Source organism: Macaca nemestrina, chromosome 7 (assembly GCF_043159975.1).
Source record: "Macaca nemestrina isolate mMacNem1 chromosome 7, mMacNem.hap1, whole genome shotgun sequence".
Taxonomy (NCBI): domain Eukaryota; kingdom Metazoa; phylum Chordata; class Mammalia; order Primates; family Cercopithecidae; genus Macaca; species Macaca nemestrina.
This window is the reverse complement of record NC_092131.1, coordinates 28,714,936-28,742,750: the sequence shown is the minus strand read 5'-3', so window position 1 is coordinate 28,742,750 and position 27,815 is coordinate 28,714,936. Positions and strand designations below refer to the sequence as shown.

The following is a 27,815-nucleotide window of genomic DNA, read 5'->3' as shown; positions in this document are numbered from 1 at the left end:
TGAACTTAGGAAAGTGAATCCCATTGGGTTAGAAGACAATGTAAGGTAGTCCTGTATTTTCAAGGGTGATTTTTAGAAAATCCTAATCATTTTTCCCCAAGTAGTTTGTGTGAATACTCATGAAATTATAGACAGACAAATGCTCTTTTGCTTAGGATGAAAATCATCTGTTATGCCTTCATCATCAGTGAATGTTTTGGGAACTTCAAGACTATATCCATCATCCAGAGTTTTGGCACACACACAAAAACATCATCTGTGCTAGCCTTGGACTTTGCTACCTGACAAATATAGTAAAGCACTCAATGGAGAACCATACATTAGCCGGATATGTAGGACATCAAATTTAAATGTTATGTAACAGCTATGAAGGGCACAGTTTCTCTTATAGTTTTAAACATTAAGGAGTCCTGTCTGAAACTTGAGACTTGAAATTAAAACTAGTAAATGGCACTCTTAAACTGTCCACGTCCATGGTAATCACAGTGCAATACAGCATGCTTTTTTGAATGCCACCAAATGGAATAAAAATTTTCCTAAAATGAATGAACTCTCTGCTTCTAGTTTAAAATAGCATAACAATACATACATACTCCAAAATCACTTAAAGGGAGAAAAAAAATTTCCTTTCTAGAGGAAGGGGAGGCAACTTGTGATGGACAGTAGAGGGAGTAGAAATGCGAGAATTAAATTTTTTATGCCACTGTCAGAAAACTGGGAGAAAACTTAAAGAGAACTAATGGGGAGATATTATTAGAGAAAACAAAAACTCAAACCAAATCTCTAAATGTTTGAGTTGGACAGCATTGATTGAAACACTCATTTCCCTTGTAATCACTCTAAAAAGTAAGCCACTGTCTATGATAGATAACATGATAGTTTCTGTTCAGGTAAAGCATACTATTTCAATGTCCAAAGACGTTATTCTTTTAAGTAATAGATATTCAGTGAATGTTACATTGGTTTTTAATGGACTTTCCCCAGTTGGTTGCTTATTTCCTGATATTTTTATGTTGGGTATTCATAAGAGTGTGGACTGGCTTCAGCTAATCCTCATAAATTGTCTATCCATTAGCAGATTTAAACTGGACATGGGGCTGCCATGTTTGTGGATTCAGAAGTAACCTTATCAATCAATCAGCCTTACCTTCTTGTAAGTTCAATGATTCGTTAATCAAACTCAGAACTAGATAATTCTATTTCTAATGTTTTTATTTGTTGTATTCTGCCTACAAATATTTCAGAATAATTTTCCCCTGAGTAAACAAAGGAAAAATCTTCAGCAGAGGCAGAAAGGTTTAAAAACTTGGCAAGGAATAACTCAGTATGACAATATTGGCAAACCTTCCTTTTATTGTCATACATGAAATAAATGAATATTTAAATAGATTTTTTCCAGGCTTTTGGGGATCTGGCAACCCCATGCTCTATCTGTGATAAAATCTCACTGGCCTGAGAGTCCTGCCTAGATTAATTAAGAATTTCTTTCTGTCTCTCTCTTTCATACATTATGTATTTTTCAGGTAACCATGTTAGCAATTGTACACGATATTTTTAATATTAAATTATGTAGCCTCAGCTGCTTATAAGGAGAGTTTAAGGGAATATTAGATACATTTATAAGTATAATTTGTCATGCAAGTGCTAATTAACCTTGAAAATAAGCACTGGCCCACCTTCCCAGTACCTACAATAAAGCACACTAGGCCAAATCTCTATGAGGCTGTGGTTTTCTGTTAAAAAAAAAAAAAAAAAAAAAAAAAAAAAAAAAAAAGTATATAAAGCTACTAACAACCCTGCACTTGTTCCCCTGAACTTAAAATAAAAGTTAAAAAAATTATAAAAGAAAGGCAACATGGCTAATAGGATATGTAAATTAAAAATTTCCTTCTCTTCTTTCATTTGTCACTATGTTTTGTTTGTAGGTAGATTCAAAGAATACCATACTTGTCATCGATAATTATTTGTATAATGTTGCATTATTTTAATTTACTCAGTTCTGTTGCAATGGGAAAATAAATTCAGGAAAAACAATAACTATCAATAATAAATATAAAAGCATGCATTTTCATAACAACAACAACAAAAAAAACTGAAGAGAGTTAAGACACATTGTAAGTTCCAAGAAGGCTGGAAGAACACACATAAGAAACTACAAAGAACATCTGGGAGATGGCTCGTGTGAACTGATGGTGTGGGCCAACCTTCAAATTGCACTGTCCTCTACAGGTCCTTTCTAGATCCATTCCTCTATCATCTCAAATGATGTGCAATAATAATGCTGCTTGCAGAACGAACTGATTTCTCATCTACCAACTAGGATGTGAGTTCCATGAGGCCACCACTGTCATTTTTGTCTTTTTATTCACTGCTTTGTTCCAAAACCTTAGAATGGTGCATAGCATGTAGTAGGAACTTAATAAATACTTGATAAATGGGTGAATGAATTTGGCATTTGATGTTTTGATGACGAGTAATATGGTCTATGGTTTAGTTCATAGGATTGCATTAAGGTCAACTTCCTGGTTTGGATCATTGTTCTATGGTTACGTTAATGTTAACATGAGGAAAAGATGAATAAAGGCTCCGGGAATTCACTATTTTTGCAACTCTTCTATCAATAAGAAGTTATTTTTTAAAAAATATTTTCGGGAAATTGAGAATGGAAAAAGGAAAAGGGAGTAAGGACATGAAAGGCTGAGGACCACTGACTCTGGAATAGTGCAGGAAGACAAGGTATGGGCAAGAAATTGCTGATGTGAGTGCTGGCAATTTGCCTCTGGAAGGCCAAATAGCATTTGATGCTACGCAATCTTTTTGGAAAATCTTGAATTAAAATCTCAAATATTCACTGTCCACTGTGAAATTTTAATTTCATCAGTATTCTTTTACCTGTGCTGCTTTTCTCTACCCGCTGATGGCTGCCAGTGCTAGCTGCACAAAGCCCTGAATTCTAGACCTTCTCGCTCTGCTTAAAGTTTATTAACAAGGGCCTGGTGCAGTAACTCAAGCCTGTAATCCCAGCACTTTGGGAGACAGAGGCGGGCGGATCACCTGAGGTCAGGAGTTCAAGACCTGCCTGGTCAACATGGTGAAACCCCATTTCTACTAAAAATACAAAAATTAGGCAGGCGTGGTGGTGCACGCTGGTAGTCCCAGCTAATCAGGAGGCAGGAGAATCGTTTAAACCTGGGAGGTGGACATTGAAGTGAGCTGAGATCACACCATGGTACTCCAACCTGGGTGATAGAAAGAGACTCCATCTCAAAAAAAAAAAAAAAAAAAAAAAAAACCAAACAAACAAGTTTATTAGCAAGTATTAATGTATCAGAACTTAACAGGGCAATTTCTTGTATTATTGGGAGACTAAAAAAAAATTGGGAATAAACGAAAGCTTTGAAGAGAAAAAAATGGGTAGCCACCAGAATCATTTTGTGAAAGGAACAAATACTTATGAGTTAATCTATTGTTCTTAACAACCTGTTATCCATAATAGGAAAGGAATCCAGTATGTGCGTGACTAAGTTAACTACTCAAAACTTTCAAAACCAGAAGCCTAAAGAAGTTATAGTGGCTGGGCGCGGTGGCTCAAGCCTGTAATCCCAGCACTTTGGGAGGCCGAGACGGGCGGATCACGAGGTCAGGAGATTGAGACCATCCTGGCGAACACGGTGAAACCCCGTCTCTACTAAAAAAAAAAATGCAAAAAACTAGACGGGCGCGGTGGCGGGCGCCTGTTGTCCCAGCTACTCGGGAGGCTGAGGCAGGAGAATGGCATGAACCCGGGAGGCGGAGCTTGCAGTGAGCTGAGATCCGGCCACTGCACTCCAGCCTGGGCAACAGAGCGAGACTCCGTCTCAAAAAAAAAAAAAAAAAAAAAAAAGAAGTTATAGTTTATTTTAAGGAATATCCACAAAACCTAATATAGTCCACTTCTGAGTAATCATTTAATTATGGTATTTTATCATTTTATTTTTAAAAAATATGCTGAGGACGTAAACATAACTAAAATATCAACACATTCTTTCTTCCTACACATAACTATTAATCTCAAATGTTCCAAGAGAAGAGGTTTAAAAAGTAACCCTTTGCAGAGCTAGCCCTTCTTTCTGGAGCTGTAGGCCTCTCTTCTTCCCAGCCCCCTCCTTTTCTTTTATTTTGTCTTACTTGCTACCTTTAAGTAATGAGTGTTCTAGTTTGTAGGAGTGAACTGCTGAGAGAAGGGAAGAAGGATGCATTTTGCATTCACTTGTATATCAGCCTTGAAGCCTGGCTGGTGGCAATATTGTGGACAATAGATCTTTCAAACAAATACACCCTTGTCTGTTCCTTCCTTCTGTAATTGTTGGCAGAGTTCTTTGTTATGTGTCTGGTTTCTTGAAACTTTGAATGAACAAACTAGGACACGGGATTAATGTAAAGTACTGGCATCTTTGTTGACTTATTCAACAGACTGTGTGTACACAGAAAAGAGAAATAAGCACTTTCAGAAGTGTTGTCTGCACGTGCCTGGGATTATATAATTTAAACAATGTGAAATGCAGTACCTTGAAAAAAGCCAGGCTAGTCCCTAAACTGTGTAGTTTACTTTCTAAATGAAAAATATCCTATTGACCATAAGCAAATGAACAATTCACCTGTTAGCATATGGACCAAATATAGACCAAGATGTGTAGTGGTAGAGTTACAAGTAAATTTTTTGATGCGAAGTGTCAGAGAATTTACAGCCAAACTATGTGAGTACCTCTTTGTAGCACGGTAATGATGAAAAAGATTAGGCAAAGTTTAAAGTTGAGATGCAATTTTCCCACCTGGAGAGAACGGCCATTGTTACCTAAAATTCACGTGGTACAATGGAGTGATAAATGAGTCGTTCACAGTAGACCAAGCTTTCTCAACCTCACCTCTATTGACGTTTTCAAATAGCGACTTACTGTTAGGGACTGTTCTGCACATTGTAGGATGTTTAGCACCTCTCATATCTTATGCCTGCTAGATACCAGCAGTACTCCCCTTCCAATTGTGCAAATAAAAAATGTCTCCAGACATTGCCAAATGTCCTCTGGAAGTCAAAAAAGCATTCCTGGTTGAGAATCATTGCACTAGACCAAGGCATGGATCATATTGACCAGAAGGAAGTTGTATATGATTTTAAAAAATTATCCAAATCCAGAAGTAGTACACTGGGACAGTCTAACTTGGGGACCTTTTGAATGTCTCCACCATGGGAGCAAAGGCTAAGTAAAACAGTGTCCCATTACTCAGTCCAACAATACTCCTCCATCAATTATCCTCTTTAGAGTTTTTGTGTCTTTAGTCTCTTAATCGGCCTTGACTTCTTTTCGTTGACCTTTAAATTATCTCCTTTATCCTAAAGCAAATCAAAATTGCTTCTGGTAATACAAAGGTATAAAATTACTATGATGTCTTCACATTACTACTAACTTGTTTGAAAAGTAGTCTTCGTTCTCTACCTCTGCTTCCTCGCTGTCTACTTTCTGGAATACATCCCAGTTTGCTTTTTTCCTCCACTATGTCACTACTTAAAGTGGCCGCCCAAATGCTGTAATCCAACATCTCAATGATCACATTAACTGAATTTTTTGTATACTTACCTTTGACTTCCATGCAACTTTTTATACTCTTAATGGTTCTCAAACATTTTTTGTGCATCAGGATCACTGGTGAGTTATTAATAGTTAAAATAGAGATTTCTGAATTCAACACCCAGAGATCCTAATTCCATCGGGCTAGGATGTAGACTGAGGATTTGCATTTCTATCAAGTTCCCAGATATGTCCATGCTGCTAGTCTGGGGAATCAGTTCAAGAGCCATGCCTTGATTCTTCTCTTCAGTGCTTCAATTGGCTTTTATAATACCATAGTTTACTGATCTTGACTCTCATTGACATTGTTAGTCACATTTTCTGGTTTCTTCTACCCCTTTTCTCTAAAACAGGGCAATGTTGCCCCTCAGAGAACATTGGTCAATGTCTGGAGATGTGTTTAGTTATCACAAATAACTAGGAGGAGGGGAGGAAGGAAGATAAAAGGATCCACTGCTACTGATGTCTAGTGAGTAGAGGCCGGGGTGCTGCTAAATATCCTACAGTGCACAAGACAGTATTATTCACAGGACAAAATATTGTTCATCTCAATATGTGATCACTGCCAAGATTGAGAAAGACTGCCCTGGATGCAGGCATTCTCTCCAAGGAGATTTTTTTTTTTTTTAAGGTAGGGTCTCCCTCTGTCACCTAGACTAGAGTGCAGTAGCACATTCATAGCTCACTGCAACCTCCTGGAATCAAGCCAGGAATCAACACCTGTTGATATTTTAGTCATGTTTATGTACTCAGCATATTTTAAAAAAATAAAATACCATAATTAAATGATTACTCATAAGTGGACTATATTAGGTTTTGTGGATATTGCTTAAAATAAACTATAACTTCTTTAGGCTTCTGGTTTTGAAAGTTTTGAGTAGTTAACTTAGTCATGCACATACTGCATTCCTTTCCTATTATGGATAACAAGTTGTTGAGAACAACCTGGTCATTTTTTGGAGAGATGAGGTCTTGCTATGTCGCTCAGGCTGGTATCAAACTCCTGGGCTCAAGCGATGCTCCCACCTCAGCCTCCCAAAGTGCTGAGATTACAGGTGTGAACCATGGCACCCAGCAAAGAATGCCCTTTTTATTATCTCTTCAGTCTATACCTCCCTCTTGTCGACCTCAGACATGCCCAGCACTTCAACTCTCACGTCTCTGGAAAAGACTCCCAGAGGTGCTATTTTTAAATATGACATTACTCTTGTGTCTGGCCTGAATTTGCAACTGCCTGATAAATATAAGCTTAATGAGCCACCAGCATCTTAAGTTTAAGATGCCCAAACTAGGCCGGGCACAGTGGCTCATGCTGTAATCCCAGCACTTTGGGAGGCCGAGGCGGGTGGATCACCTGAGGTCGGGATTTTGAGACCAGCCTGACCAACACAGAGAAACCCCATTTCTACTAAAAATATAAAATTAGCTGGGCGTGGTGGCACATGCCTGTAATCCTAGCTACTTGGGAGGCTGAGGCAGGAGAATCGCTTGAACCTGGGAGGCGGAGGCTGCGGTGAGCTGAGATTGCACCATTGCACTCCAGCCTGGGCAACAAGATCGAAACTCCATCTCAAAAAAAAAAAAAAAAAAAAAAAAAAAAAAAAAAAAAAAAAGCCCAAACTAAACATATCCTTCCAGTAAGAGACTGCTTTATGGTCAGTAGTGGTAATTTTTTGATAAGGTATGTCTTTTGACCTTCATAACTTGTAAAAATGGTACAAGATGGTTCTCTTAAGAAAGTATAAAATCACATGTATGGTTCAGAAATATCACTCTGGTAGGAATTTGAGGAGGTCACAGATATTCAAGCAAATTGAAAGAGAAACTTTCCATTCCATGTGAGATTATCTAACCTTTTGATTGGCCAGGGAGAAATGTGTCTTCTTATTCCAAGTGAAAGTAAATGTATCCACCTGCCTAGAACTCAGCCTAGTATTGATTGGAGAAAATACTAATCTGATGTTTTATGCTTCGGAGAAAGAAAGCATGTGAGTATATGATCTTCTCACAAATACAAGTCTTTTCATTAGATTTGTTTTACCAGAAACCATTATATATTTTGTTCCTCAGTAGCATGCCATGTATGTGATTGTTACTGGTACTAATAGTAAATCTAATAATATGCACCATTTTTAGAGCATTTACTAAGTGTCAGAACAAGTGCTTTGCCTGCCATCTTATGTATACTAAGCCTATGGAGTAGATTTTATTATTGTACCCATTGTGCACCCATGGAAGCTAAAGACTAGAGTGAGTGAGGGATACACACAAGGTCACCTAGATCACAACTGATAGAACTGGGATTCGAAGACAGACTGTTTGACACTTAAGCTGATACGTCTAAAGACTATTCCAATAGTACAAAATTCAATTGCTGTGGGACATGGTTCTCAGAACCTGGTCTTCTTGAATCAGTAGACCCATCCTCCTCAGAATTTAAGACCTGGGTGGAAAGGGAAAGACCATCCAGCTCACCCCATGTGCCTCCCAGGAATGGCGGGGGTGGGGGGGTTGTCCTCCATTACTGAAAGAAGCAGTGCAGCTGGCTAATGGATGGCGACGCAGGGGAGAGATTTTCTTTGTGGGAGTTCATTACGGAGTCATCTGCAGACCTCTAACTCTCTCCTGCATGCCCTTTGTCTTTCATAGCTTCCATCTCTAGGCTGTAATGGATGCAAAATTACTGCAGCATTTTGTTCTGCCAGGCTGACCCCATTACGCATACACCACAGTCATAAAGCTCCGGCTTAGTTACCGTTTGCATGTTCAAGACTCCTATGAGGCAGGGAGGTGTGAGGTTTGGCTACATTTTCAAACAGAGTGAATGACTGCTTCATTTTAAAAACAAGGAAGCCAGCCTCTTTTCAGAGTGAATATTGTTTTGATTACTGCTGGACTAATCCATACTTATTTACCCCTTAATGATGATGTTTCTCTGGTGCATGAAGGGTCTTTAAATAAATGTTAGGGCAGCGATGCTAGGAAGGCATCATATCATATGCAATAGTTACAGAAGTTTGGGAGACTTCGTTTCCACCCCAACTCCCCTTGTCTTGACAATATTTTAGTAAGACATAGCAAAAGATATAGCAGGGTCGTTAGATAATGGTTAATAAAATATAATAATTTGGAAAGGTAGTGATTCTCAAACATTATTCTCAGTCTTCCTTCTTCTCCATGTCTTGTCAAAGATTTCTGCAACTCTCATCTCACCACATATAGTGATAATACTTATCAGAGAACGTGAACAAACTGTTTTTGGTAATAATCGACATACCTTTATCTACTAGGAGATTCTGATTTTAATTCACTCAGTAAAAAATATTCTGTTTGTTCTATGCACATTTCTAAACACTTGAGACATATTCGAGAATAAGACACACACGGTCCTTGTCCTACAGCTTACATTCTGGTAATATTTGTCAGAAAGCAGTCACATGATTATGAGAAGGTTACCCAAGTTTCCATATATTCTATAGTTTATCCTATATCTTCTTCCACTGTTTCACACATTTCATAAAAGATCTCAACATATAAATATTGTTTTTAGCCTGTGATATTTTCTACATGGAGGGAAGGACTCAGATGGAAATAAGGTATCACAGAAGGGTACAGAGTGTCTTTTCTTTTAAAGTAATTGCAAAAATAGTCATATTTGTTATCAGAACATGTTTATATTTCATTATCAAGCTGGTAAAAAGAACCATGGATATATGGACATGTTCTGGATCCTAGATACTTAATAGAAATGATCACTAGCTGTCCCTAAAGAAATTCTATTATACTTCCTAAAATCATGGACTATCTCTTCTGAGGTATGCCCCCCAAAAATGTCAGTAGCAATAAATCTGTAAGAATATTTTTAAGGCTGCACAGACGGGTGTGATAGGTAGAAGTCATGGTGAGTGGGAGTGAGGAAGGGCTAGTAGCAAACAAGAAAAAGAAAAGGAAAAAAGCATTTTCAGTCTTGGGCAGCACTTCTCTCTCTTCTGGCATTTGTCAGAATCCAGTTATTAACCTGTCAGCCTCAGACAGATTGAAGGAGACACCACCTTTCAAGGTGAGCCCTTAAGAAAAGAAAAATAAGAAACAGTCGTTGTTGGGGTTCACAGAGACATGATCCCACCAAGGTCTGGGCTGTGCTTGGAGAGGAAATGATACTCAAGCCTGAGTGTGTGCTTAGGGGGCAAGGGATTAGGTTAGGGGAGTAGGGCTATGGAAGTAGTAATAGCAGTGAATAAGGAAAGCTTTCTGTTTGAATTTGCTTGTGCAAAGAGGCAGAACCATTTCAAAGATACAGGGTGCGATTTTAGTGAAAGAAGTTAGATCTGACCCCTGCTGGGACTGTGGCATCTCAGTAGAGGAATGGTGAATCCCTTCCTAGTGGGGAACACACATCATCCACATACATGAGGGGGAAAATAAAAAAAAAAGAAAGAAAGAGGAATGACTCTTTTTATCAACAAAAGCATGCCCTTATCTATGATTGTGGTGTCATTTTCTTTTAGCAAACATAGATAGTTTGTAGCCTTAGTTTTTTCACGAAAGCTTCAGCGAAAAACAAGGGTCATCAAATATTTCTGGATTTCCGTGTTCTGGGCACACAGTAGGCCCGTGCCTTCTGAAACTTCCTGTATTGAATGGAGCCACATGATCATTTGCAATCAATGAGCTGTGAAGGGGAATGGCATGTGTTCCTTACAGGCCAAGCATTTACGTGTTGATGTGTAGAGTCTTCAGAGCCCCTCCCTTTTTTTTTTTTTTTTTTTGCCTTTGTCATGGTGCCATGGCTACCAGAAGTTTCAGACAGTGTCCATTGCATCAACCTCAACCCTGAAGTGAGGAACTGTGGCAAAATGCAGGCAAGCCTCAAGCCCACCCACAGTAGACAAAAATATACCTTTATTGTTTTAAACCATTTTGGACTTGTTTGTTACTGCAGCATAATCTGGCTGTTATAATGGACACATTTGGTTAGATATGAGTGAAAGAAGTTTTATTTTCCTTGATGAATAGTTGGAAAGTGTGTATATAATATTGTTAACCTTTTTCAACAACCCAGATTACCACACCTCTGTACCCAGAGTCCTATCTCTGGGCTGCAGTATCCTCAAAGACATTTTGTTTGTTTTATTTTAGTCCTGTAAGAATTAAGGTCAACTTAAAAAAAAATGCAGTGCGAAGAGAGACACGACAGAATTGAGACACTTTGTTATTGGATTCTTCCGTATCTGAGGGGCCTTTGTGCATGTAGGAGCAGCCATTACCGTCTGTAAGGTGTCTAAAGCTCAATTTATTTAAATCATATATCTAAAGACCAAAACTTTTAAAACCCAAATTTTGTTATTTAAAATGTTGTAAAAGGTGATAGATTCCTCTTCAAAATTTAAACTTCAACTCCAAATTTAGTATGGGTGATTTTTCATAACATTTCCAATACCTTATAAAATACATACCTTTTACACTTAAACTTTTATAGTTAAATCTATAGTAAATTATGACTTTGGTTCATTTTATCATTACATTTCTATGTGTTTTTGTATTTTCTGAGGATTATATTATGTCAATACCAATGAATCTATTAAATAGTTGTTGCTTCTCTAATATGAATCAAATCTAAGCTGCCAATCAGGCTGAGGTTTTTCTTTTTTTTAATCATTAAATTTATTTGTTGTGTCAAAACATAATTGCTTTTCCCAAAAAGTCTAAATGTTTTCCTATAATTTGCTGTCTCTCCACAAGTAATGTATTTTTAAAAGTCATACTTGGTGACATTATATGATCCTTGTTCATTATTAAATATTGTCCTTTATTTAACACTATTAAAAAGATATATTCTTATAAACAGCTTATTAAAAGTCAGGAACCATCTGGCAGTTTCATCTCCCAAAAGATGAGGATGAATCCGAATAGTTCTTTCTCTTTTTAACATGTCAAACTAATGTGTCGTCCTAGAATGCATCGTTGAGCCCCATTTCACTAGGTTATTAGGTGTGAAGCCCAGATCAGACCAAGCCTGTCTGGTCATGGTAAGCCTCTTTCTTTTTATATTTTTTCTAATACTGTTTGATGTATTTCCTGTTATTTTTATTCACTATTTTCTACTTATCCAATAGTAACATGGTCATGACTATACTTTATTACTTTGTAAACAAGTACCTAAGTAACAGCTAAACTAAAGCATACATGTTCATATATTTTTGCATTCCCCTAATCATTGAAATCAATAACAATGTAATATACTCTATTATATTCATATTTATTTTATATTACCACTGGTTTATATAATATTCTGTATATTAACTTTTCTGAGCATCACTCTGAATCTTTCACAAACTTAACTTGTTTTAATCAACAGTAAAAATGAAGAGTGATTTTGTTGTTAGCAGTCTTATTTAGTGTGCAAATTATTATCAAATGACCAGCCAGATCTCCTTTAAATGGGCTCCCTGTTCTTTCAGCACGTTATTTGATATTTGTGGCCACATAGTTGTATTTTGCAATAAAAAAATTCTAGATTCTTTGCAATTATTTTCTTCCTCTAAGCAGGAAATCAACAAAATTCCAGAGAACCTTGTGCAAATGAATGTTGATAATGGCCACGGTGCACCTGCACTTTAAGTAATAACAAAGCTGAAAAATACAATCCTGTTGGAGGTCATGAGTTCACACTGAATGTTTTCCATGAGAAGGACATAACTTTAGGTAATTTATTGTAAGCTCATTGTCAGCTATGTAAACCAGCTTATGATTCTTATCTAGATGGTCAGTATACTATAAATATCAGTGAATATTCATAATGGAAGCTGATAGAAAAATCAAACCATAGAAAAGCAGGGAGAGTGTGAGAATATATTCACCATGTATACATATACACCCCTAAAGAAAAGCCTGAAAATATCTGCTCTAAAATTGATTTATCCTCCTCACTATCCTTTTTAAGTTTTTTGTATTATTCACCTTTTCTTCTTTGAACATATTTTATTTTTGTATTGAGAATGCAAAGAGGTTAAATTTTTTAAATAACTAAAGAAACACTTCTAGCAGGAAATAGCATTACGTGTTGTTCAACATACACAGTGAATCTTGCATACACAGCATATTAATAAAATCTAAAAAATTGCTTTACTCTTTACGACTAGGAGATATTTTGCTTTTTGTGTCCATACTTTCCCTTTAGAATGAGGAGGATTCTACGTAATCTTATTGTATCATATTTCTACTTCATTGTATTCTCTCCAGGGGGGAAATTAACAGCAGAAGACTTTTCACTTGAGTTCTATACATGACCTCTCTACTGTGAGTATTACAGATGGAATGCAGCAAAGAGGAGATACAATTCCAGGGGAATATGGGCTCATAGATCTTTCAAAACAAAGAAGAAAAGCTTTCTCACAATTGCTATAGCAAATAATGCTTTTTACTGCGTTAGAGTCATCACTGTAAGAACATTGGATCCAGAAGTGAAGAACAGGACTATATTCCAAATGGTTTTTCAAGGCGACTGAGAGCACCTGCTCCTTAGAATCCTTCAGCCACATTGATATGTGTGTCATAAAATTGTGAGATCATGATCCCATTGATGTGATACAAATCAAGAAAGCAATATGCTCTTTGCTGGTATAAATGATAGCTGCATGAGGGCTTACCTATAAGTGAGGAATGAAATTTGAATTTTGGAAAGAAATTTCTAGCTGCGTGAATACCTTGCAGCCTCTCTTTTCAACAGTCTCAACCTTTTTACTGTCATGCGATTTCTCCTATAGCTCCATTTATATCCAACTTAAATTTTACTCTAAACATTTTCATTTTTTATTTTTTATTAGACAATTCTCTTTTGATTATCTAGTTTTATAAAATGGCACATGGGTTTATCACTTGGAGACAAAGAAGCAATACCCTATATGCGGTGTGTGAACTGAGCAATATGTTCAGTGACCATTAACTGACAAACTTTAAAAGAACTCATGAGATTGGTCAATGATCATGAAGTGCATCTGTAATTCATGTAGCTAACGTGGACTGAAAACTAAGAGCAAAACATATACTGCGTGAAAATACCCACAGTTAGTATAATATAGAAACAGAAATGTAAGCTCTATTGTTAGAAGGCTAGAGTTATTAACCAAACCATAGTAACTAAAATTCATGCATATTAGAACCATGCAAAATGCAGACTACCTGTGCATGTATGTGGATTTTTTTTTTAACTTTATAGCTTCAGCACACCATGCCACAAACTTTGTGCCTTCTAATGCCTTGGCTGAATATCTTCTCAGAGGATGATTATTCACTTTTACCTTTGTTTGCCAACTTATTCCACTGTGGCTCTTTTTGTCCTGCAATGCATTCTGTGTACTGGTGAAGAAATTTTGACCACAAATAGCTGACAAATATGTGCAGGTGGTCATTCACAGAAGCAGAAAGAAAGTTCCTCTGTGGCTGTTAACGTGAAGATTTTCCAGGGGCTTGGGGCACTGGTTAAGGAAACAGATTAATGAGTAGCAAACAGGGATTGATGGGAGTCCTCTGACATTTTGAGGATCTCTCTACACATCACTGCAGCCTGAGGGAAGCTTGGCTGAAAGAAACTGGCCAGAGGCATGTTCTGACTTTGGCTGACTTGGAAAGAATGGCAGTGCTATTAACAATGTACATATAGAGAATTTCCTCCCAGTGGAACGATGATGCTTTAATGGTCCCATGTAATGCTAATGCTATTAGCATTCTCCATTTCCAGATACTACATGGGATACATAAGTAGAAGAGTTAGGAATTGTTTTCTGAAAAGATGTTCTAATATTATTCGGATATTAAATAAAAATAAATACCTTTGTTAAGATATTCAGACCCAGTGTTAGTGTAAGTGGGTATAGTAGAAAGAGGCCTTAACTTGGAATATGTAGTAATTAAGTTTAACTCACAGCCCTGCCAATTATTAGCTGTGTTTGCCCATTCATTTATTCATACATTTGTACCAATTCATTTATTTTCTTACAAATCTTTACCAAGTGCCTATTACATGCCAGATCACACACCAGGCTTTATGCAATCAGGGTCAAATCACTTCACCTCTTCAAGTTTCTCACCTGTAAAATTCTAAGACTTTTTTGAAAACTATTTTTTTAAAAATACATACTTGATTCAAAAGGCAGCTTTATAATTTGAAAACCTCTATTTTACTCCTGCTTTTCTTTGGAGGCCAAAAGTGACTCTGACACAATTTCATGGAAGTAATGAAAATATAATCTTTAGTGATTAACTTCAGAATTGAGAGAGTAAAAAGTATTTTTCAATTCATCTTCAGCATCTTATGCCATCACCTCAGCAGGAACAATGACTGTGCAACAATTCACTGTTTTGTAGGATGCTAATTAGAGGGTAGACTCCTCATGGAAAAAGCCCAATCCTCTGGTTCACTCCTCTCCATCCAGATGGAGCTACAATGAAATGATTTTCTATGGCTGTGTGTGTATGTGCGCGCGCATACACACAAGCCTGGGAAAGAAGAGCCCCCTACTCTGTCCATTATTCAACTCAGTGTTTACTGTCAAGATGAGTTTTCCAATTTTCCATTGTTTCCCCTAAATTGCGTCTCTCATGTAGAGTTTAGAGCTGGTATGTCTGCTAGGAAATAGCTATATAATAAAGCAGCCATATAATAGCACTATAATTCATCCAGTTATTCATTCCTTCCCTGAAAAATAGGACCTAAAATGCATCAGTATGTGTAGGTTTCAGTTAAATTCAGAGGACAGTTATTGAGTGACTACTGCATGCAAGCTGACTGGACTGAGACTTTTGCGATGGATAAGAAACTGTCCCCTCTCAAGGAGCTTAAAATCTAGAGGAGAGAGAGGTGTATAAAATATGTAATTGAAAATGTTTGCTGTAATTTCTAAGAGCACACACCTGGGGATGTGAAAATGGACAGAAGGGAGGATTTAGCTCTTTCTTGGAGGCTGGGATATAAGTCAGGGAAAGCATTTCAATGGAGATTACGCTTAAAGTGGGAGTACTGTGTACATGAATAAGCAGAGCAGGCCAGGTAAGCAAAGTTGTGGGTGGGGAAAGACGCATTCCAGCCAGCCAAAATGTTTTGCCTCATTGGAAGATTGTTTTTCTCACCTTTAGCACCCTGTGCTTATTCCTTGCTTTGTTTTTAACCATTTCTAAGTTGTATCTTAAGTCTCCGATCAATGTAATGGGATGGCTGTATCCCTCCCCACTCCATCCCATATTACACCACTGAATGAGCAACAAATCTTGGCTTCTGAAAAATGTAGCACTTGCCTACAGCTCTAATGTAGGTCTGGGGGCTTTTCTGTGTTACTTGAAACCCGTATTGATTGTGTCAGCTCTCAATATAATGCCCCAAGAGTCATCCTTGCTGCTTTAGATGAGGAACAAAAGGTAAAATCAAGCTAAATGAAATGAGGTAAATGTAGGATCAGAAAAACCAGGAGTCTTCATTGCCTGCTCTCAGGCATTATCAAACCAAAAAGCTCTCTGGCTGGCAAGGTCAGTGAAGGAGACAAGAGAAGATAGGAGTACTCGGAGACAATATGTTGCCCTGCTAAGAGCAGGTCATGGTCCTTAATGTAAACCACGTCATTTGCTTACTGTCTTTATTGTTTAATCTCTGGCAGACGGAAATTGGTTGAGAACACGCAATGGTATGGAATCTTCTGTGTGTGCTTGCATGCCAGTGAGGTCTATTGGGAGAATTAACCTCTACTCTCCCAGTGCAATCAGTGGTCATTTTGAGTGACCATATTATTTATCTCCAAACCAGGACACCTTAGAGAACACAAGAGAATACTGTTGAATAAACATGCGTGTATAATACACACATGGCCATACTTCCCCAGGCAAACAGGTACTCTTAGGGGATGTATGATCACCTTAACATGTTTTCTGTCTGGAGGGAAATTTCCAAGGAGAAATACAAATAGTACCTGGAACATGACTCTGGAGGTAGGCTAAGACTGCAGGGAATTAATCAATGTATAAGGTAAGAAGTGTGTAAGCATGTTAAAACTTCAAATTTCAGCAATGATTCTCTAAATTTTTTTGCTGAGACAGATAAAATAACTGTTTTTTTCTCACACAGAGTACATTCTCATAGGAATATCTGAATTATTTGCAGTTCCTAGAAAGCAAGCTGTGAAAACACTGCAGTTCAGGCTAATGTTTTTGTATATTTGTTTTGTACATTTTGTACATGTTTTTGTAATTGTTTATACATATGTACAAAGATAACTTTACCTTTGATGATCAGTATTTAAATTATTTAAGTTCTTAAACTATTACGAATACACTACTACTTGGCACACTCCTTCCCCAGATCTTCATCTGGCTGTCCCTTTTCATCTTCTACATCTCGACTCAACATCTCCTTCTTAGGCCATTTCTGACCACTATAACTGATCCCTGTCCTGTTCTATCACAATGTCCTTTTGCCATTTTCTTAGCACTTATGAGTGTATACAATTATCTTCCGTATTTACCTGTGAGCTTTCCTCACTAGAATGAAAGAAATTACGGACAATAGTTCCACCTACCTTGTTCAGCAGTACCTCTCCAGCACTTCGAAACCTGTAGGGATGCAACAGGTATTCAATAGATAGCTGTTCATTGGATGGACTCATGAGAAATAGGCCATCTTGTCTTCATTGAACAACTTTTGCAGGAAGCATTCTCCTCCCTTCATGATTTTTGTGCCTAGGTAAGCACCTGCTTAGACAACCCCAGTTCCTGCTCTCACCACTTCACCACTAGATTGTTACAATGCAGCCTTAAATAGCCCTCAAATGCAGACTCAACTACATCTTGTAACAAGATTGTCATCAGCACCCCTTTCACTATGCTTGGCCTCTATGTACTTTACTCTTAGCCTTCTCCTGAATTAACCTTAGCCCAGTAGCATCTTGTGCCGATGTCGATCTTCTGGTTGACCAAGTAAACATATTTTTTCATTCCTCTTTTTTTGCTCCTCTTTTTCATCTCTTGTTGATGACTGTCAACTGCAAGGACACCGCACTTTTATACACTGCATGATATATACTTATTCAGAATTTTTCTTATTGCCAAATAAATTATTTCATATACTTGTGCAACTCCTTTCATTAAAAGAATGTTTTGTACTTTGTTTTCGTTATTAACAGAACTGTTTTTTCAGTTATCTTACTCATTGCTTTTGCACTGATTGGCCATCACAGCATTCAAAATGTTCATAAAGTAGCTTGAAAATTGAACACAGGCCGGGCGCGGTGGCTCAAGCCTGTAATCCCAGCACTTTGGGAGGCCGAGGCGGGTGGATCACAAGGTCAGGAGATCGAGACCACAGTGAAACCCCGTCTCTACTAAAAATACAAAAAATTAGCCGGGCGCGGTGGCGGGCGCCTGTAGTCCCAGCTACTCAGGACTCAGGAGGCTGAGGCAGGAGAATGGCGGGAACCCGGGAGGCGGAGCTTGCAGTGAGCCGAGATCGCGCCACTGCACTCCAGCCTGGGCAATAGCGTGAGACTCCGTCTCAAAAAAAAAAAAAAAAAAATTGAACATAGAGGCCGCTGTGGTTAGTGTGATTGAAAAACTTAACTGGATTTTTAAGTCAGTCTAGTTTTAATTAACTTAACTTTAAAAATTGATATTCAATTCAGTCACTGGAAAACATAAGTATGTGTGGAACTACTCAGATATATGAATTACTTTTTTAAGTGTAAGTTTTGTGAAATTTATATACAGATAAAATATTTCTAATAAAAACTTAGTGTCTGAATTGAGATGTGCTGTAAGTATAAAATATACATCAAATGTTGAAGACTTCATATGGGAAATAGGATGCAAAATAAAACATTTACAATTGTTAGTTTTGATGACATTTTGAAATAATATTTTGAATATATTGGGTTAAGTAAAATATATTATTAAAGTTAATTATAGCTATTTCTCCTTTTTGGGGGTGGTTGCTAAAAAGTTTAAAATTATCTATTTGCTCTGCATTATATTCCTCTTGGACTGTGTTAGCCTAGATCGTTTATTGGCTTAGGCCACATAATGCAAATTTACATTAACTTTATTTGGTCTTCATTGTATTAATAATAAAAGCAAAACAAAACAAGAAACCACCAGGTGCTAATAGTCACAGGCTGAGTTCCCTAGGAACAGACTCTGAGATGAAGTTTAGTGTGCCAGATAATTTTTAAGGAGTTCCCTGGGGAAGGAAGCAGGATTGAGCAGAGAGAAGTTGAGCGGCGATGCAGGCCCAACAATGGCTCAGCTAACCCCATGAGCACCTCTGACTCTAACATGACCTTTCAGTTTGTCCTGAGTTGGGCCAAGATGGCCAAGTCTTTCTACCCCATCATCAATAAGTCATCGAATGTGGGTCACTCTGGGAAGAGCATGATCTTAGGCAAGGTGGTGCTCTGTGTCTGAGGCCAACCCTGAAGGGGCTGGCAGCTAAAGGCTGTCTATGGACAGCACTCCTTGCAGCTCAGGTCAGGCAGTAAGTCCTTAGTTGCAGGGTGAACTGGGCAGCACATTACAATGTCTACTATACTAACATTTTTTATTAAAGATTTCCCATGAAGATACTGATTATTGATTGTCTTTTTCAGTTTTTAATCAGATGCATTGGCTAATACCAGTTTGTAGCTCGAGCTAAGTCTGTCCTCTTAGGCCATGGTGTGAATTGTGTGTTTCCCTTTCTTCCTTCATCTCTGGCTTAGCTCCTTTCATTACCTTCATGGCCCCTCTAGATGTTTATGTTAGGTTTTTAAGGCCAGACCAGACTGACTTGAGCCCAGCCATAATTGGGGACCGTATTCAAGGCTCTCTCTTGGTGGCAGACAACATTGGTCAGACTTTACTCTTATCTATGTAAGTTCATAAGTAAGTGAGCTTTTGTGTTTTTCTGTTTAACTGTCATTACTACCTGTTATCTCCTTGAAGACAAGGGATATGTATAAGTACATATATGTGTGTAGATTGTGTATGTGTTTGAGTATGTTTGTATGCTTAAAGCCTTGTTCAAAGACTGGTTTATATTAGAAACTAAACAAATACAGCCGGGCACGGTGGCTCACACCTGTAATCCCAACATTTTGGGAGGCTGAGGTGGGTGGATCACGAGGTCAGGAGATCGAGACAATCCTGGCGAACACGGTGAAATCCTGTCTCTATTAAAAATACAAAAAAAAAAAAAAAAAGCCAGGCATGGTGGCGGACACCTGTAGTCCCAGCTACTTGGGAGGCTGAGGCAGGAGAATGGTGTGAATCCGGGAGGCGGAGTTTATGTTGAGCAGAGATCATGCCACTGCACTCCAGCCTGGGTGACACAGTGAGACTCCATCACAAAAAAAAAGAAGAAGAAAAGAAAAGAAACTGAAAAAGAAACTAAACAAATACATTATTTACTGAAGGAGTAAATATATGTGACAACCAGTGGTGTCCTTATTCCATATCTCCATCTTGAAAGAATACTTCTGTGTCTTCAGATTCATGACATTTTCCTCTCACCCCTTAGTGGTGAAGAAACTGAAATATTGATCCCATCCCCCAAAATTAATAAGTTGAGTGTAAGTGGTACCTGTGGTCCATTTGAAAGGGAATATCTGAATGGAATGGGAGGGCAGGCACCTATTCTCAGCAGGCAGAAAGGGTACTTGTCAACAGGTAATATGGGAAAGCTAAGAAGGATTAAGACTTTATTTTTCCCTATAGTCTGCCTTTCTATGTTCCCAATTCTTAACACTGCTGTGTAATTTTATGGAATATGATTCTCAATTAGGAAACTTGAACAAAGACAAAAAAATGGTAAGAGACTGTCTTCTAAATATATCCTTAGTTCTTCAGGCAGCAATTTAATTTCAGTTAAAAGAAACAAAGGCATGTCAATGTTTTGGAATGAGGCTAGCCGAGGACTTTCACTGGCACTCTTTTTAGAACTAGACCATTGGGGAAGTTGCAATGTTACATAATGCTATGCTTCTCATTGCCACAGAGAAGCAGCAGCTGCTTTGAGACTTTAGAAAATCAGCAGTGGCTTGAACTCTGTATTGCTTGTGTCCAGAAAATTCCAGGCACTTTGTCAATTTTTTTTCTTCATTTTCAAATTATCCTTTTGAGGAAAATATAAAGGAGTAATATCATTATCTCTATTTTGGAGATAATTAAGCTGAATTTCAAGAGGTTTGTTGTCTTGCTTCAAGTTGTCCATGAGCAGAACGGAGAACAAAATCTTGCTTTCTGTCTTTCCCAGACTGATTCTCTATTGTAGCTTCTCTTTGGCTGTTGATACAATATCAAATATTTTGTATGAACATGAAAAATTTGAAATTTCCTTTATTTCACTAGTTTACTGAATCCCTGCCTTTCACGGCTGACCAAGGTTAGAACTAATATAAAACTATTTCCTTTAGAATGCCTAGTGAATATTTTTTGCCACTCAGGCTAAAACACCACTGATAATTTTTACTCTCTCTTGTATATGTATAAATAACTGAGAATAGAAAGGAATATGGGAGGTACATGATATGGAATGAGACACATCTTGACTAAATAGTTTAGAGCAAATTTGCTCTGATCATGGTTATTGAAAGGATCTGTTTATCTGTATGTGGCATGATGGTGTGTGTAACCTCATAAACACATGCAGAACCTGGGAATAAGAAAGATGACTTATGGTCTTACCTCCAAGATTTTGACTCTGACAAGGTTGTAGAACCTGTCCCTTTCATAGTTGCTCTCTCTCTTTCTCAAATATCTGTATATTTGAGAAATACATGTATAAATATATATATTTCACAATAATTACTTGAATAAATCCTAGTTACCTCTCCTAGAGTTTTGAAAAATAAAGACGTAGATATGAAGGAAGATGGCACAATAGAAAGGAACAGTGGTCTGACTATCACTGTCCTCTACAGGCTTGTTAAGCAATACCCCAAGGTAACTTTCAAGCTGATTTTGATGTGAATGCCCGGGTTCATGTATAGGAGTAACATAGACCACTAAGAGGGGTTTCTTGACAATCCACAGTATCTCTTTCCCCCTTACAAAAGATAGCTTTTTAACATCAAGAGGACAGTTGTTGACTCTAATTTGAATTATTAAACCAAATAAGTGGCTGTTAAATTCAAGGAGCAAAGATCTGAATAATAATTAGTTATCATTTGCAGAGATTATTCAAATGATAGCTAATTATTGGGCAGGCACTCTACATAAATTATTTCCTTTCATTCCTATGAGATGCGTACTTTATGAGGAAAGAGAGAAGTTCAGAGAAGGCATGTCAGTTTTCCAAGATCACACAGCTCATTGTTGACTGAGCCTTGACATGAAACTACAGCTGTGTTTAAAACGAGTGCTATTTCTACTGTATTATCCTGCTTCCTTGTAATGATCCAACATTTTCCTTCTTTTTCTCCTTTTTAAGAATCATGTAGTATCTGATTGACTTCGTCTTTCTTTTCCTCCAAGGGTACACTCACCAACTGCTATCCAGAGTTAAATTTATAGTCACAAAGCAAGAGAAGAGTCTTTGTTTCCAAGCCAATGGCTTGGATTTCCAGAGGCATAAATCCTAGGAATTAGTAATATCCCATATAAAATCACTGAAGAATGGTGCCTATGGTTATGTCAGTGGCCTCTATGATACTCCCTAAAGGTGTAATTTATCCTGCAGTCCCTAGACACATTCGTTCATGTTCTTTGGAACAGAGCACACTTGCGTTTCCCAGAAATTTTTCAACCAAACAGGACTAGGACATAGATCAAGGTCTGTCAGCCTACGCCCAAAGTGTCCTCTGCAGACTTTGTTGCTACTAAACTAGAAATAATCCATAGTTTCTCCTGTTTCCTTTTCCGTTAATGACCAACTTTATATACACTCAAAATGAATAAGTGATACGGCTTGTTCTTCTCCTCTACTTCTCTGCTTCCCAAAGTAATTTGCAAGTTAGAAGAGGAAATCCATTAGGAGAAGCTGAATGGATTAAAAGATAATAGGATTTGGAGAACAGGACCCCGTGAATCACAAATAAATTCATTACATTCACAGCTGACAATTGCTGAGTCCCAGCCTGCTCCTCTCACAATGGGGCCAAGGTCTGTGCGGCATGCTGGTGTGCCTGGTGAAAGGAGAAAATGAGCTTCATAAATAAAAAACTTTAGAGTTAATGGTATGTTCCCCAGGGACTGCCAGTACTTTACTTAGCAAGAATAGAAAAGGAATTCTTAAGGATATAAAGGCAAAAACCAACACTGTAAAACACAAAGCACAACAATGGAAAACTATAGCACCTTGCTTCCAAAGCTTAGTCATCCATACTTTTCTGAAATGCCAGGAATTGGGTTATGGAAAAGAGCTCAGAAAACTACAGGAGCCATCCATGGAATGACCACAGAATTCTCATTCTGGAAAGCTTTGGCAGGGCTATATTCTCATCATTGTACCTTAATCGCCTTTTACCCCTTGGGGCCATTTGAGGACCATGAAACTCCAAGAGTGGATAGAAAACACTCCCCCAACCAAGAAAGAAATAAGATTCTTTTATTTCTATGTGTCCTGGATTCTGCATGCTGCCTGCTCGGAGAGGAGAGCCTTACACTGGAGTTTGCAGGCATTTGCTGCTGTCTCAATAGGTAGATCTTCAATTAGGTCCCAGCTTCATGCCATCTGTTATTTCTAAAGTATTTTGGCCTTCAGCTGGAGGAAGGTGACAGGAGAGTGTTCTGTTCCTGTAGAAAATTTGCTTGTCATCAGAGTAACTGTGTACTGTTGAAACAGCCACTGCCTACATTTCGCTGCCTCTTGAAAGCTAGCATTTTGGTGTGAATCAATTATGAAAAGTGATGCGCACTGCCCCAACATGCACACCGCCCCAACATGCACACATACACATACACCCTGCCTAAAGACCTGCCTGAGACATAACACAATGTCTAGAATTGTGGGCAATCATGCAGAGCACTTCAAACAATATTAAAATCCAGCCACTTGTAAAGAGTGAGTAATAAAATAAGTTTAGGGTTATATAAATTGGGTCTAATAAAATAATTCAGATTCCTATGGTACTTTACAGTTTTATGGTAATGCCTTTATTTTCTCTTGTCCTTCTACAAATGCCTTTTTGAACATTTATTCATTACCCATTTCCTAGATAAAGAAAGTAAGGCTTAGACCTTTTACCAGGATATCATAGCTTAAAAAATGGCAGAGCTATTAAATTCATACTTAAAATTATATTTTTTGTTTTGCATTTTTCTACTTTCTGGCATATGTTTTTTCTCTGATATTAGGGTATAGGACAGGACAAGGGATAATTAAAGTCCCTCGAAAGATTAGGTCAGAAAGGGACCATAAAAGCTTTTCCATTAGGAAGTTGGCCTTGGCATTTCATTGTCATTGGAGAAGGCCCGTCTATACCTATTGCATGTGTTATGCTAGGAAAATACCTCCTGAATCCTTTTGTAGAAAGCAATAAGATAGCATTTCTCAGAAAGAAAATGCTTTGCTAAGCAAATACTTTGAAAAAAACAATAAATGATTTATTAAATGGCATTACAGTGTTCTTTGAATAGAACATGGGAACAGGAATCAAACTTGGATATATTGTATTATTTTCATCTTATTTTATTAGAGACAGGGTTTTGCTCTGTCACCCAGGCTTAAGTATCGTAGCGTGATAATAGCTCACTGCAGCCTCGACTTTCCAGGCTCATGATCCTTAACGCCTCATCCTCCTGAGTAGCTGGGACCACAGGCATGTGCCACCATGCCTGGCTAATGTCTTTTATGTTTAGTTTAGACAAGGTCTCACTGTATTACCCAGACTGCTTTCTAACTGTTGGGCTCAAGTGATCCCACCACCTTGGCTTCCCAAAGTGCTAGGATTAGAGGTATTATTGCATAGTTTTACAAGTATCAGACATGTATGTTCTGAATGGTACTAGAATCATTGAAAATAAGTCACTGTGGAGTGCAGTGACTCTTGAAGATAGGGGATAGCAGAAGGGTGAAACTTTGTAGGCTAATCATTAAGGCCATTGCCTAATTAGGATTTATAGTTCCAAGGCCTGACCAAAGTCGTAAATTATCAGACAAAATTATTGGACAGAAAGTGAATGACTGCAAATCTTGCTAAAATCACTAGGGATCTTAGGCAGAAGGTAATGACTGAAATGAGAACTTGCCTGAAACGTCAGGATAAAAATAGTTCTTGATATATGAAGATGATCTGAAAAATGAGCCAAAATTTGTGTTGCAAAGCAGCAATTCAAGAATTCAAGCTTAAAACACTGCCTATTTTTTTCTTCAGGAAACAGGATGCAAAAGTCAGTGTGAATGAGCAAAGTCATTGAGTTGCTCTCAAAGCAGAAGGAATTAGACAAAGCTATTATGGAGATGGGGATGGATTTCCACAAGAGAGGGCAACCTCTGTGTGAGGGGTAACTTAATGAAAAATTTGCAGGTGATGTACCTGTCTTTTCAAAGTTCTTTTAATCCCTGCAATTTCATACTTTTTCACCTTCAAGGCCAATGGCTTTGTCAGTTCTACCTGAATTGTGCCTTTGACTGAGTAATGACAGATTTGAAATAAGAATATTGGCGCATTTTAAGTGTCCAGTAATATTTGCTCATGGATCTACTTTGAATGGTGGATGTGTGACGACTGGTCTCCATGCATGGGATCATCTAATGCCTGTTAAAAATTAAAGACATGGTGTCATTTGGCCTTTTTATAATGCAGTACTATCTTGTCACAGAAGACTTCAGGAGTTCTCTTGGTTAGCAAGTCAACAGAGACCTGCGTATCTAGGCCTGCGTATATGCATGCATCTTGTCACTTGATGTATTGGGTTGTAAGAAAAGGAAGTCAGTCCTAGTAAGTAAAACCATCCATATGAGATTTATGGGTTTCATTTATAAATATTACACTGATAAATAAAATATTATCCTATCATACTTAATAACAAAGGCATAAGGCTACAATATTACACCTGTCCTATAACTTCACAGATATTAAATGAATATCTAGAAAACATCTCTGACTTGCTACGAGTGTGTCACTAAAGCCCTTTGTTGAGCATATATGTCTTTATTCTCTGATAATGTTGCAACTTTCACATTATTTTTGAAAGCTCTTAATTGGTGATTAAATTCCTGAGAATTTCCAGTAATGCATACCAAATGTCCTGAGACATTTTAGACATAAATCTGACTCACCTTCAAAATCAAAATAAAATATCAGTATTACTATGATTTCAAGTCATAATCTGAATTTAAGTCCACCTTTGAAATTAAATGCTGTCAGGATCACATGCTCAAAGACTTTCTTGGAAATATGGCTTATACAAATGGCATATGCATATATGTATCATATGCATGGTGTATATACATATATATGATATATACGTATATAAGATATATATATATAATTGGCAACAGAAACACAGGAAACGATATGAAAAAATGATTTTGTTCGTTTTGAATGCTATATTTGTTGTCATTTTTTAAGACAGCAAAATTGTCATTCGAACCAAACCCACTTGTTTCATTACCTATTAATTTCTGTCTCTTCACACTGCTTGGATTGGAGATAGCAAATATGCCATGAAAACACCTTGGGAAAATAATTCTCGCACATTCTCTAACAAAATTGGAAAAATTACTGATAGAGTCTTGGTTTGGTCACATGATGCTTACATAAACTGGAGAACTTTGATTTGAGCTAGTTCAAATTTTAACATACTATCCTTACATACACCTATGTTTGAGAGACTGTTGTATGGGACCTGAGAGATTTTGAAAACATGGCCTTTTCCTTGCCTTTTGTGAGCAAGTAGAGATGTAAGCTGTTTACCTCTGTACACAGCAAAATACCTTCCAATGAAGTTAGAATCACTAGGGCTTTTTTTTAATGTTATACCTCCTGAGTATAAGAGGATAATAATTCTCTTTAGCCATAAAAGTGCCATGTTGCAATTGTTATTATCACTCCCCCTCACTGTGTGTGTGTGTGTGTGTGTGTGTGTGTGTGTGTATGTGTGTGAAGTTAAATGGTCTTTAATAGTGGTTTGTTACCAAGAAATCAATGTAAGCGCAAGTCACCTAAATAAAAACTGTGGTATAAGAAGGAGGCACATGTATGGAAAACCTACAGGAAAACAAGAAACGTTTATTTTTGGCCCTTTTCCTCTTTTAGGGCCATTTCCTTCCTTTTTCCTCTACCTTGGACAGCTAGTTTCAATAAATAAAACCTTGTCCTTATTACTACCACTTTTAGAATGCCTTAATTTGCCCTTAATGCTTAGCCTTTCAACAGGTGCATTCTTGTATGTCCTGAATAAAAATGCAAACACATAAAAACACACATACACACATACAAATGTATACGTATTTTGTATAGTATGTCTTTGTATATTAGGCACATATTTTAAAAATAAACACATTCAACTAAGAGAAACATTGTGTGGTAAAATAAAAATTAGCAAACTGATATAAGGTGTAGCAATCTTATCAAATGGAACAGGTGTCTTTTTCAACTTTAGTTGATGCCTTTCATTGGCCATTTATTCCTCAGTGTATTGGGCTCAGTAATAAATGATATGACAACACAGCTCATACCAGAGGTGGACTTCTACAGCTAGTGGAATAGTCAAGAAGAGTCAAGCTGTCTCTATTGATTTGGAAGTAGATTATACCTACTTATCACAAGCACCTTAGCTTTCTTATCCTTCTTTTCTATCAAGGATTGTCCCCTTGTCCATATAATATGTTGCCTGTCATCCTTAATGTCACTAATAAAGTAGATTATTTATGGAATGTGCTTAGCCCTGTGTCTGGCTCCTTGTAAGCAGTTGATAAATGTAAGCTACTATAGTTGCCACACTTTGATCCTTACCATGTTTCCTCGATATATTGAGGGCAAATAATTGAATCTGCATTTTATTAAAAGAAAACTGAGACTAATGGAGGTGAGGAGTTTACCTGACTTCTCTTCGGCTCAGGATTAGTGAACAATATTATAGGTACTTGAACTAAGAATGCCAATCTTTTTAGGCTGATGATTGTTCCTCAGTATCAAAATTTAAAAGTAGTTAGTTATTCTTGTTTTCTGAAACCATCCTGAGAAAATAAAGGAGACACCACTTCTGTCTTTTCTCTTCTCCCTGGTTTTAAACCTGTGCCTGGTCATGCAA

At 37.5% G+C, this 27,815-nt stretch overlaps 1 protein-coding gene and 1 long non-coding RNA gene across 16 annotated transcripts in view; both read left to right on the top strand.

The window, feature by feature from the left end:
- The window catches only part of LOC105495829 (neurexin 3), a 1,710,602-nt gene that overhangs the window by 967,472 nt on the left and 715,315 nt on the right, over nt 1-27,815 (top strand). The window lies entirely within an intron of this gene.
- Nucleotides 359-27,815, top strand: part of LOC105495825 (uncharacterized) — a 124,768-nt gene continuing 97,311 nt past the window's right edge. Inside the window, exon 1 of the long non-coding RNA XR_011625250.1 lies at nt 359-27,815. This exon is cut by the window's right edge and continues 58,688 nt beyond it. This is a non-coding gene — a long non-coding RNA (uncharacterized lncRNA).